Raw genomic sequence first — 13,831 nt, forward strand, 5'->3', positions numbered from 1 at the left:
GTTTCCGTTTAAACTTTCATGCAACCTTATTCGTCAAAATATTTTTACAAATATACTTCACGCTTGCAATAAAAGCCATGTCCATTGTTCTTACGCATCTATTTCATCGGCATCGTAATGCTGCAACTTTGAGCACTGATATCTCAAAACCTACCATAAAAATAGGTTTAATTTTTTAATCTTAACTTGAACGATTGCATATCATCCTGATAAACATCATCATCATGATATCATCATCATGATAAACATGATGAGCCTTTTGGTCCCTTGTGATGGTCGAAAAATGCTGTAGAAATTGTTTGCGCCATATGGCGAGAATTGTAAGTCACATGATCAGATAATGTTAGTTTCAGTTCAAGTTTGATATATCGCAAATAGCAAACACGCTTTCTCGTATTAAACTTGTTAATTTCAATTCGTCATAATGTCTAACGCGCTACATCGTATTTGTGCAGCTGCCAAGCTGAGAAGCACCTTTTTTCTTGGCCAAGAGCAGAGAAAAGACCAGACATTCACCGGGCGTGGAGCAACTGGGTGAAGCTGGATATGACAAACTTTATTTATTTGCCTGCTTACTCTTACCTTTGTTTTTGCCATTTCAAAGATGAAATGTTTTCTAACCTGTTTGCATACTCCACATGTCACCAAAGCAAGTGAGTAATTTATTTTATGAACTACTTGTATTAGTAGTAGTAACTCGGTTTATTTTCTAGTATTCTCTTAATACTACTGTATTAATCTATATTTAATATTACAATATTGATGACATTTAATTGTAATATGATATTATTAGTATTTTATCTTTTTAATTATGTGTATTATTCTTATTATAATAACAAAACTAATTCATACTGCATATCTATCTGTAAAATGTAATAAATTAATCTATAATTGGTAACATGATGTTAGAAGTTTCACGATTAATTTCGCCAAATTTTTTAACCCCACTTTCTTCTAGATATGTTATATAAAACAGTTGTTGTCACTTTCTGGTATCATCGCTAATAGCATATTAATATTATTATCATTCACACATCTTACAGTGGTTGTCACCTACATTTATATAGTTTGAAGCTCGATCGAACTAAAGCAATTCCATCCATTTGTTTCCAGAGTGAGGAGAGCTCCTGTGTCGTCCTGACACCTTGGAAGAAAAAGTTGGAGGGTGCTGCAATGACTAAGAGGGAACGCCGCACTGTGCTGCGCCAGACATTGACCGAGTACAGGGATTACGATGATACTTATGTTTATATGTTACTAGCTGCATTACCCGTGTTCAGGAACAGATTTACGTAAAGCAATAGATTTATTGAGAGTTGTCTTTCATACTGTAAGACAACACCAAGTATGCAATCTACTGAATTTTTTGTGTTGATCTGACTGCATACACATATGCAGTTGTACATGTTGTAATAGTTGGGTGCGATGTGTAGTTGTTAGATTACCAACTATCTTCGTATCGAATAAGATATGTGCTTGTGGGTTATTATCAAACTTTATTATATATTGCTCTCACAGCTCGCTTACTAATTTACGCACACTAATGATTCTCATACACAGCCTTATATACTATTCACAATAACCATAGAGTCCCAGAACCGAATGGTTACGATATCAATTAAATAGAAAACCTTTGTTCATAAAGGAAGCAAGATACAAAGACACTTGAACGGATTGGAAGGATGACCATGGCAGACTATAATTAACATATCATTATAACAGATTCGATCGGAAAGATTATGGAGAGGAAAACCTTTGTTGACTTCATCCGATTATTTCATAAACATTGCGCTACCTGTTGGTCATTGTCTTCATTACAACATTTAGGTGGTGACAGTCTAATGAGATGTTTCTAACATATCCATTGTGTGGTAATAACCAACCGGATTTTCGAAATGAGTCTAATGAGTCAAATATGTAGTTTTTGTGAACAATATGAATGTCGTAAGATAGAGAAAATAAAGTGCTATTAAATTGTATTCGACCTCTATCTTACACCTCCCCGATTAAGAAGGTTTCCAGGTGAAATTGTGTGATTGCTGATATCTCTTGTGATGCTTGAAGTGATGTTAACTCTGTAAGGAAACGAGATGTCTGGCGGTGATGAATTTGATCTTTGGTCATTTTGGATGAAGTAATGTTCTGCCATGTTGTGTATTGATAATTCGTGCCTTTGTGTCTTGCTTCGCACAATGTCTAAACTCGCGCATAATTTTATTTATTGTACGGTGTAGCAATTCGTTTCTGGGACTTGTTGAACAGCATTAGGTTGATAATTGAGAGGCTTCATAATCTGAAATCAAATTAATAATGTCTGGTAATCTGATATAACTAACAAAGAAATAATACGTAAAATAAAAGACAAAAAGTATAAAATGAAAACTAAAAAAAACAGAGACCCTAACTACTGATCAGGTCTCAAACTAATTACAGAAAGTGAAAAGAAAAACTACAAAAGTAAAAATCTAAACTAGTTCTTTTTTTTTGTTTTAGCTTTACTGCCATATACCTTTCTCCATAAAAACATTGGAAAAGCCCTGCGTCTAATACAAGCCCAATTTACTATTATACAAATTTGCAAAGGTTGTTGGGATCACTGAATTACGATTGCGCTCGTGTAAGAATGAGGCAAAATCCTTTTTTTTTTTAAATAGTATTAATGAAGGATAACTTAATTAATAAGATGTTGGTTGGAAGGCTTCTTGATCAGTGAGTTTGTTGTGTGATGCAGGCAGAAGGCATTATTGGCATTGTGTGGCATGGCATTCAGCATATTGAGCATCCGTCGCCATGGGGACATTAAAATAGGGAGTTCAGCTCATATAGGACAACTCCTGATGAACTACAAGAGAACTGAGAACGCCGAGACCTGGCTGTCTTTGCATCTATATGCCCCTCACTAACTCGCAACTAGCTAAAGGAATTTAATTAAATTTTCTAACAGTTATTGATTCATTTAGTCATTTACTTTTTTTTGTAATATGCCAAAATTTAAAAATAAAATGATGAATTCGCAATATATATTTTGGTATCTTCCCAAAGTCGTCTTTTAGCACAAATAATTCACAGCTTAAACTGTCTCGCTTATATCCACAGCATCTACAATGGCCTGCGTCATAGCCTTCTGTTTGTGCTTGCCGATATTTTTTAAGATTGACTGTTCTAATAGAAATCTAACTGCCATGGTTAATTTTGGTTTATTAAACGTTTATTTGGCAAATTATAAATTCGTTGACATCCGGAATAGCTCTCTCCCATCATTGCAAATTTGCACACCATCGGCCCTCAAGTTATTCACCGATGCAAATGTCCAAATTGGTAAGTAGTTGTGTTCCATTACACTTGAATTTCCTATGTACCACTAATGCAAGAGTACACAACTTCGATTTAGACCGTTTTCATAACGCGTAAATCCTAACTTGACTCGCTAGCCAAAATAAGGTTAGAGAGACAAGTTGCGGCTATGACACTAACTAATTATTTAAATCTTCATCTTTAAACTGGCATCTAAAGCTCCGCCAGCCATTATATGTTTTACGTAAGTAAGCTATCAAGTATTGACTTAATATTTGTTTCAGAATACTACAGTTATCCAGAATTGACCATCGATAATCTCAGCACTCCATTATACTTCAACTCATCTAGAAAATCGACTCTGATCAACGAAACTACACTTGCTACAGATAAACTTCCACTAAACATAAAAACTGGTTCTTATTGGACATGGCTTGCCCCGCTGATTTCTTTACTTCTTATTTCACTAATATCTATGACATTATATAAATTTTATTATCGCCGGCGCACTGGCCATTTAATTATTAATCGTAGGCCTATACCATTTATTAATACTGTAATACCTTTGAACCAGATCGATGAGCTATCATCTATTTCTGAATTTGAAATTTAAGTTTACTTTTGTTTATTATTATTTTATTCTGTCATCGGTTACTTACGGACAATTCCTCACATATCTACATAATTAACAAACAGTTGCTAACATTGTTTATGAGTGGGCTATTTTTCTAATAATGGCCTATTCAACTGTTACATTTTTTAAATTACAGTTTTAATAGGAGGTTTTACATGTATTTAACGCTACTTTTTAATTACTTTTGCAATCTCATCATATTACTTTGTGTTTTAATAACAGTTAAAGTTTTTATTTCAATGTTTTAAATGGTTATTTACTTCTTTGCAAAGCTTCTCAGGAATGAAAATGTTTCTTTTTCTACCACACTAATTGCTAAAGTTCCCGCTTGTTTTAGAGGAACAGAACTAAAACCTGTTATCTCCCCTAAATGCTCAAGAGCCTTAGTCTGGTGGCTCAAAATTCCAGTCATGTCATTCGATGAAAATTTATCCCGCAACTCATTCCATCCGGAAAGCAAAAGTTCATGAGTTACTGTGTCATTTGTCAGTATGCTAGCTGAGTAGTTCAAATAAATCAAATTGATGTCGTGCAAGCCAGTAATTAGCGTCATGTTACCACTGGAATGATGATAATAGTAAAACTTGCCATTCAATGACACTGGGACTTCTTGGTTCACTGAGCATTCATCTACACTAGGCATATGCGTAATGATCTTAGTGTGTGTGTCTAACCAAACGGATTCATAGTTGCCAGCTATCATTGCTTTCAAAGGAATGCGCGTTGAACAAGTTTCACTTGTAGCTATATGATATTGCCGTATTTCTTCACAAGGGTAGACAGATATTATGTTATGCATCAATTTAGCATAAAGGTATGTGTGATTTAGTAAATGTCGGGCTGCTAAGGTGGGCTGGCGTTCCAGCGCTGTAACTACTAATTGAACTAATGATTGCATTGCCTGACAATTGATTTCAACTGAGCTTTGAAAAAGATGATTGTAATTTGTTTGGATACGCAGTTCTAAAGCTCGCAATTTAGCATTTACTTCTGAATCAGTGACCCTGCCATCTAACTCTTGCTTTGCTCTACTTGTAGAAACATTTGCGCGGCTACATGCCATACCCTGATCTGAAAGCTCTACTGTACCACCACATATTGCATCTTGCCGTACTACCCTGGACTTTGTAAAAGTTAGTACAAGCTCCCCACTATCACTTAACCAAGTGCTATCTTGCATTTTACCGGGAAAGGTGCGATGAGGGAGATACTGACACTCCTCTTGCCTTTCCGGCTGCCACAAGATAGCTGAACCATCACGCAATGCGCAGAAACCTGACAAGTATTCACAATGATTAACTACACCTACAGGACTTTCTATCTGCTCCGATTTTCCGTGTCTTTTAAATATGGTCGTCTCGTACATGTATGAATTCATCACTTCAAATTGATAGTCAGTGCAGCACTTGAAGCCAGTATGGTAAGTCGGTTCAACTGAATTGTCAGTCTGATAAATAGTCCCCGCCTTCACTAGGTCACCATGAGGACTCGTGTTCCATGTCACCATACTATAGCATGAGTCTTTAGTCACTGTCTGGTCAATGTAGTCGTCTGCCCATTTTTTGTTTTCACCAAAGAAGCCAGCTTGTGCAGTAGTCCGTGTTTTCACTATTTTGCAATGGTATGCAGTGCTGCGATATTGAAGAAAATTTGGTTTGAAAATCGTCAATAGTAAAGGAATTGGTTCATGCGCAGTCTCAGTGTCAGGTAGAATGCAAGGTGGCAAGTCTAGGATTTTAAATTGCGTCATGGCATGAACTGTCTTACAAAGCATCGGTGCTTGGGCGCTAGCTGTAGAGCAGAGTACAAGCAATGTCAGCAAAACAGGCCAAATAGTAATGTTTAATTTCTTTGTCAGTCCGCTATAGTTATTTTCCGTCAACGGTAAATCATGGCGTGCTACAAGTGTGCAGTCATCTATACAGTCTAAGTCAGTTGTCATACCGATAAAGTCCTGCTTGCTAATGAGCTCATTGTCACAAGCTTTTGTAGTACACCCTATAGAAAATCCTTCTGGCTTAGCCATCTCAAGCTCTACTGCGCCTACAGCTTCCCTATCAGCCTCAACTGCATAATTAATCACAACATTTTCCAGTTTGGAATGCACAGTTGCGCTAGGAACTGCCGCTGCTTCCTTAGCTACAGTTGCCTGCTCCTCTTCAAATACAAACACAAAATAAACAAAGTGTATGTCTGCCAAACTAGGTTCAGTATCTACTGGTTCACTAGCAATGATATCAAAAGGCATACTATTTTCAATTACATTGCTATCTCCTTCCCTCATACTTGACGCAGGTGGGGATGGCTGCACAGAAATAGCATTTGATGCTACGAGGCGGTTACTGGCCATCCTATTTCCCCAGGCCGGATTGGCAACAGGAGCTGATGCCAAAAATTGTGTAAACCATCGAGGCATTTCTTCCTCAAATGTCTGTCTGGGCATATAATTATATTTCCTATAATTGTTTCTTTGGAACTTACCCTTGTTTTGCACTGGCCGGTAATTCTGGTTCAAATCCCTTCTACTGGTGCTATACTCATCACGATTTGGTCGGCTCTCATGACCACCACCAAATCCACCCCTGTTTAAGCTATTGTAGCCACCCCTAAAACTCTCAAATTGTCTTCTATTGCACTGGCCTATTAAATGCAAATTGCTACCACACCTAAAGCATTTCTTCTCTCTAACCTCAAAACGTTTATTTTGTGGTAGGTTTTTACCTCCCACGCAACTAGCTGCTACTACTTTAGCAGGCGCCACCACTTGCTCTGCTTGCAAGCCTGTTTCTACGCTAACAGCCGCTTTCAATAATTCGCCTAGCGTTTTTCCTTGCAAAGCCATTATGCTTTCCCTAATCTTGGGTTTGAATCCCATTCTAAAGTGCAAAACGATGAAAGGGTTTTCTTCCCCACTACTGCTGTTTGCCACAATCATCCTAAATCGCTCATAATATTATTTTACTGACTCCCCCTGTTTTTGCCTAATAGAGGAGATTTCCATGGCTATTTGCTCCTCTCCCTTCACTGCTGTTAATTTTTCGCGTAACAAGCGCCTGACTGAATAAAATGACGCCTCATTTCCAAGTGTTTCCCTAGCTTCTCTTAAATATGCTGCTGCTAGCCCCTTTAGGTACAAACCTAACACTAGCACCCATGAAGTCTCTGGCACTTCATTTTACAAACAACATGTCTGAAATTTTGATATGAAAGAATCAAAATCTTCTCCTGATTTACCTTCAAAGAAAAGGCTAAATCGTACCCAATCCTTTTGTGAGCCTCTACTGCTCTGCACAAAATTTTCTCTAGCAGGCAATATGTCACCACTTACCATTTCGTCGTCGTGATTCCTCCTGTGTGCTCTGCTGTCATTATTCTCCATCATCCGCTCCATCATCATCTCCAGGCGAGCCATTCTTTGGTTTGTTGCCTGGACTACCTCCGACATCTCTATATATCCTGCATCCACTTCTGGCCCTACTCCTGCTCCGTTAACACTTGATCGGTTGCTTGACATAGTTTAATGTTTGTATTTTATTCCTTCGTTTTTCTTCTGACACCAGTGTAATGGTTGGGTGCGATGTGTAGTTGTTAGACTACCAACTATCTTCGTATCGAATAAGATATGTGCTTGTGGGTTATTATCAAACTTTATTATATATTGCTCTCACAGCTCGCTTACTAATTTACGCACACTAATGATTCTCATACACAGCCTTATATACTATTCACAATAACAATAGAGTCCCAGAACCGAGTGGTTACGATATCAATTAAATAGAAAACCTTTGTTCATACAGGAAGCAAGATACAAAGACACTTGAACGGATTGGAAGGATGACCATGCCAGACTATAATTAACATATCATTATAACAGATTCGATCGTAAAGATTATGGAGAGGAAAACCTTTGTTGACTTCATCCGGTTATTTCATAAACATTGCGCTACCTGTTGGTCATTGTCTTCATTACAACATTTAGGTGGTGACAGTCTAATGAGATGTTTCTAACATATCCATTGTGTGGTAATAACCAACCGGATTTCCGAAATGAGTCTAATGAGTCAAATATGTAGTTTATGTGAGCTGTATGAATGTCGTAAGATAGAGAAAATAAAGTGCTATTAAATTGTATTCGAACTCTATCTTACAATGTCAGTAATGTTGGAGAGACCAATGGAAATATGCAATGTGTTTGACAGCTAGTCTACAATGCATCAGTCTCGAACCATTCAAATCGGAATTGTCCTAATTTTGTACACAGAACTGATAATGAAATTGACATTGCTAGGCAAACGGAAGTTCTTCCAACTGGCAGTATTGAAAAGTTTTACAAATTTTAAGAAATTCTAAAAAATATTTTGCTATTGCATTGCTTAACTATCACCAGCATTCAGTGAATTGAGACTTCTACTTTCTAGAAACACTAATCATGACTCACCAGTTCTTCTTCTATAGCCTGTGTTTTGACATGGTATATACAACCTGTGCAGCATTATCAATAAAATATACTATATAAACTACATATATGGCCTCTCGCCTTTCCAACATAAGGCATTACATCTGGAGCATTTTTGGACATTCGTCCCATAGAAAAATTCGGCCCTATACTGTGTTGCAGGACTGTAGTCAAATGTGAAGTTTTCTGTCCATACGCCACGCCTGGTAGCAGCTGCTGTAGTTACTGCATCTTGCTGTTGTCGCCGTTTCATCTGCTCAGAAAATGCAGCTCGCAGAGCAGCTGTTGTGCCTAGTGCATCATGCTCTTGTTGCCGCTGCATCTGCTCGGAGGTTTCTGCACGTCTGGCCGAAGTAGCGGCTGCTCTGAGCCGTTTGAGTCGCTGCTGGGTCGGTTCAGTAGTCTCTGCATTTCTATCGGCTGCAGCATCTATTCTGGCCTGCTATCGATGTACCTGTGTTTGTTCGGCAATTTCTGCTCTTCTAGCAGCTGCTATTCTGTTTCGTTGTAGGCATAGCTGTGTTTGCTCTGCAGTTTCTGCACCTCTAGCAGATGCAGTAGCTATTCTGTTTTGTTGTAGGCGTAGCTGTGTTTGCGTATCAGTTTCTGCACTTCTAGCAGCTGCAGTAGCAGTTCCGCTTCGTTGTGGGCGTAGCTGTGTTTGCTCTGCAGTTTCTGCTCGTCTAGCTGCTGCTTTGCGAATTCGGTCTCTTTCTCTATGGGAATCAATCTGTTTTTGCATTTGGGCAGTGGGCTTTTTGGAAGGCATTGCACTGCTTTTAGCATTTATAAAATTGAATGAGATGGTGTGCTTTTTTTGTCATATACACTGCTCGCTTTTTTCTGACCGTCGCCTATCGCAACGCTCGGAGTGCCCGTGCAAGTTCTGTAGTAGCTGTGGATCTGTAGTACTCGTAGCTGGAAAATAAGTAAAAGTAACTCAGCTGCGGAAGGAAATGAACATTTTTACTATCACAAACAGTGGCAAATCTAACGTTTTTAACCCTTTTACCGAGGTAGACTCATTTATGCGTTTTCTATGGTCGACCGCAATGGTCGACTTTCCCAGCAATTGCTAGCAACTGAATTTTATTATTCGTTGATAACATAACCAACGATCTATAAGACTTTTATAGTAGTGACAGTGTTGTCCAAAGTTTTTTTTATAAAATTAGCCTAAAATTTCATTTTAAATGTTCGTTTGAGAATTTCCAACTTAAAAACGAAGATTTTTTGTGCGAGTTCATTAAATGCGTCCGAGTTAAAGAAACAAATGACTACTTATGTTGATGAAATTATAAACTTTTCAGATTTTTGTGAGTACACAGATAATTAAAACGCACAAAGTATAGACACAACAAATTTTTTTGTATAGCAGTGCTTGTTAACATGTTGGCAAAATGAAATATATAACCAAGACAAACGTTCTAAATTGAGTTTGAAATTGAAAAAATAATGTATACATATTAAGCATTATTGGCAAAATGGCTGGCAGCAGGCCAATAGCTAAATTTGTACACGGACGCAAGTGAATGGGTTATGTAGTGGAAGTGTGAAAATTCATAGACAATACAACAATGATTAAGAAACGCTTACCTTTTTTATGTAGAAATTTAATAGGAGAGAACTGCGTTTTCCAGTGACCGCAAGAAACCAAAGTTCGCGTGACCTTCTCGGTACACAATGGCAGTAAAAATGAATCACATGTAAACTACTGTTCATTAATTTATTTTATTTAATGATTAGTACATTTGTATAGCTCTATAGGCCTCCAAACTCAAGACGGTGCTTTCTAACACGGCAGCAAATTTGCTGTTTCAAACGCCCCAGTGTCGTTGGACGCCATAAAGAGGCGCGCGCTAACCGGAGATGACGTGCTTTTGTGTAAAACCAATGAGTAGGTTATGTATTGAGGCGTGTATTAACCGTCGATTTCCGTTAATGCGCCCTAGATACCTAGTAGCAGGTAATAGTCCGAAAAGTACGGTACTCTATAAAGCGGACATACAGATAGACAGATAGACAGATAGATAGACAGGCAATGATTGCCGTTTATATAGTAGATTACCAATGCAAGTTCATTATTGACTTGTTCAAATATTCGTATCTCTGAGACCAGCTTGTGCTAAGATATTCCTCAGTTGTCAGTTCGTAGTGAATCCGATCTTTTCGTCATACATGTTTAATCTTTTCGAACCATTTAATTTTGTCATTTACAATATATTACATGAGACCTTTGCAGGGCTCCTTCGCTTACCGGTATGTTTTTTGTGTAGTTGCAGACCTACTGCTGCGGCTACTGCTTTCCAACCATGCCAGTCATTTCCTCCACCAGGAAGAAAGTTGCCTCTGCTGGTGCTGATTGTGGCTAACCACAAAGTGTCGCAAGGTGTGTTTAATGGGTGATAGATCCAGTTATTTGTTTATCCCATTGGTGCTGTTGCTTTTTGTTCTGGTGCTGGTTTGTCTTGGTTTAAACATGACAATTTATGGATGCGTCATACATGAAGCTCATTATCGCTATGACACACCAATTGTTTCATCAGTTTATTTCCTTCCAGTTGTTTGATGGTTACCGGTGAGCTATTGGTTGTTTGATTGTTTGTTCTATCGGATTATTTGACTGATGATAATTTGATTGGCACAAGGTGTCCCTTATTGTAACAGGAATGGAGTTTCCAATTTTTTTACTCAGGTACTAACACGGATCGAAATGTTTGGCCCCACTTTCAAAGTAAAGGGGTGCAAGCAGACCTTCCTTACCCTCAGCTTAAAAGGTGATATAAACTATTTTACTATAGGCTGATTTTTGATTAGGAAATTGGTGTAAGAAATTATAGTAATCTCTGATGGATTGGTAAACGTCCGCTTGACTTTTAAAGTTTTATATTCATTAACTTCTAATTTTAATATATTTAATCCTAAAGTAGTTTGTAGTTCATTCACCATAATGATTCTATGTGTTACTTAATTGTTACGTTAATCTTTTAATCATAGCGAAGAATGTACAAGACCGTGCTGTATGAGTCTGCCATCTACCGAGTCATGGAGGGTAGAAAGGGAGGACGAAGTGTTGGTTGAGGAATTCCCCGAAAATGTACAATTTCCATTTCTTTGATTACCAAAAACGGTGATGTCGCCATATGCTATGTCCCTTAGATACTAGTTGCCGCTAGGATACTCTAAGCCATAAGGCGTTTAAATCTAGCAGAGCCGTTAAAAATGGTGGTGGTTTGTAAATAAAGTTTTTTGGTCCAAAAGTAAGCCTCCTTTGGCAAATGTGGAATATTGGTGTGTAAAACAGTAAAGTGAGTAAAAGTTTGGCACACTACACTATTTGACTAACTTCATTTAGAAACAATTTTTTTTTAAATGAAAATATGGCATCCTTCAAGCGAAATATATTATAATTTAAATTTTTGATTCTTCTTCATAATATAGCACAAAAAGGGGGAAGAGGATTCTACATTCTTAGACTAATGATAATGATACAAATTAATCTTATATAATGAAATTTTACAATATTTTACAGTGTACTGCTGAGCAGTACACCCTGCATAACGAGGGATTGATGGCAGCAATCGATTGGGAGCTTGATTTGGCAGGTGACGGTAGATGCGATAGTCCGGGGCATTGTGCACTATACTATGATGGATCAGAGCTGTGGTTTAATAGTCAGCAGCCATCTTGTCAAGGTAAAACTTTGACAGTTTTTTACTTCACAGCTTGACAAAAACCCAATTTTTTTAGTAGTTATCAATACATAAACATGAAGTTGCTGATTTAGCAAAATAATTCATTCAAATAATGTGAAAGTGATTGTTGGTCGCAACTTTTTTTACTTTGCAGTCAACGGAGACCACCAGCTCTAATGCCATGGAGCTGGAAGGCTTCAAGCCTGATCTGATCTAATTTCCCATGGCCTGAGAGTGAGGTCCATTACAACGGACTGGCACTTGAGGGTAGGAAAAGACATATGAGGGGAGTGGGCCGATGTTTGTCACTATTATGATGCGTGGCACATCATGAAAGGTAGTAATGATTAATAATGGAGCTTAAAAACTACTTATCATAACAAAAACTCAGCAATTATGCACTGCAAATTGATATAATGTCTCAACTGTTGCAGGACTGAAAAAGAAGCTGTACAACCAGGTAAAGACTTTCGCCTTCTGGCTGAACCAGGTAATAAGGAGCCAGCTGGGAACTGGATAAAGGCCATCATAAACCATTTATGGTATTCAATAAACTATACAGATGTGCCAGATGACCGTGAGGCACGATGGCGGTAGTTACTCTCCCACATGAGAGATTACCATTGTATGTGTGACCACCCTCCACTGAAGAAGCGTTGGATTAGACCTGGTATGTAACTTAATATGCAATAAAGAATTTTTGTGCAGATTTTGGTCTGTTGACAGTTACAAATATTACAGGAACCAAACTTGACGCTTGGCTCAGTCAAAGAATATCATCCAAACGGCTGATTACGGACCTCAGGAAAGCAGGCGTGCAGACCACTGCAGAGCTTGAATCATTCCACAAACAGCTGAACCATTTTGCTCCAAAGATGTTTGGGTTCTCTTATGATGGAATAAATTCAAGGTGAGTGCAGATTTAATAAACAAAACTGTTCAATGGTAACATTTTCCTATGTACAGTTGGAATTGTTTTTCACAGATTTCGGCTAGCTGTGATGTACCACAACGAGAACGCCAACCGCCGTTCTAGTTTGATCGTTTGGGCAACCAGCAATATGTAGCGGCACGAAGCAAGGACAACAAGCTCACACAGAGGACAAAAAAAAAAAAAGTCAACCCAAAATATGGTAAAATTATGTTAAGAAATTAATTACATATGAACTATCAACTTATTTCAAATTGCTTACAGAAGAATTGTTTTACAGAATTCACTGGGGAACTGATGACTCGGTTAGAGAACCACCTTTTTGCTGGTACGAAACCTGACAATCAGCGTGTGCAGCCTTCATCACTCTACTCTACGGGTCCTCAAGAAACACGCAAAGAAACTATTGCGAAGTTCAAGGTGTCATCGCGCGGCATTCTCCGGAGGGATTGAGAATTCCAGCTCAACTCTAAAGACCACTCTGAGGCTTCGAAGCCAGAATGATAGTAGGTAGTACTCATTCCCCGGCGACGAGGTTCGCAGAGTGGGCACCCAGGTAGGGAACCCCAGCCATGAACGCCAACTTTGACAATGTGCTGGGGCTTAGTAACCAATGGTAAGCGGTGAAACCAATATACATTCCTCTATGTATTTGTTTTTATTTTATAAAATCAGTGATGGCAGATTTATGCACATTAATCATGTGATTTTAAATATGGAAGCAATGTAACAGCAGTTTACTAACAAAAAATAGTTTGTTAGCCACATGGTGTGTAGTCACCATGCAGCTTAGCCTAAATAAAAGTAAAATAAGAAAATGA

At 38.1% G+C, this 13,831-nt stretch overlaps 2 long non-coding RNA genes across 2 annotated transcripts; both read left to right on the plus strand.

The window, feature by feature from the left end:
* Window positions 1-4,621: 4,621 nt before the first annotated feature.
* Window positions 4,622-8,157, plus strand: LOC137393497 (uncharacterized). The gene is made up of 3 exons (XR_010978299.1): window positions 4,622-4,742; window positions 4,967-5,348; window positions 7,726-8,157. It is a non-coding gene; the product is annotated as an uncharacterized lncRNA (long non-coding RNA).
* A 4,674-nt stretch (window positions 8,158-12,831) lies between these two features.
* On the plus strand, window positions 12,832-13,493 carry LOC137393499 (uncharacterized). Its single transcript, XR_010978301.1, has 3 exons — window positions 12,832-12,989; window positions 13,065-13,212; window positions 13,291-13,493. It is a non-coding gene; the product is annotated as an uncharacterized lncRNA (long non-coding RNA).
* Window positions 13,494-13,831: the final 338 nt, after the last annotated feature.

Source organism: Watersipora subatra, chromosome 4 (assembly GCF_963576615.1).
Source record: "Watersipora subatra chromosome 4, tzWatSuba1.1, whole genome shotgun sequence".
Classification (NCBI taxonomy): domain Eukaryota; kingdom Metazoa; phylum Bryozoa; class Gymnolaemata; order Cheilostomatida; family Watersiporidae; genus Watersipora; species Watersipora subatra.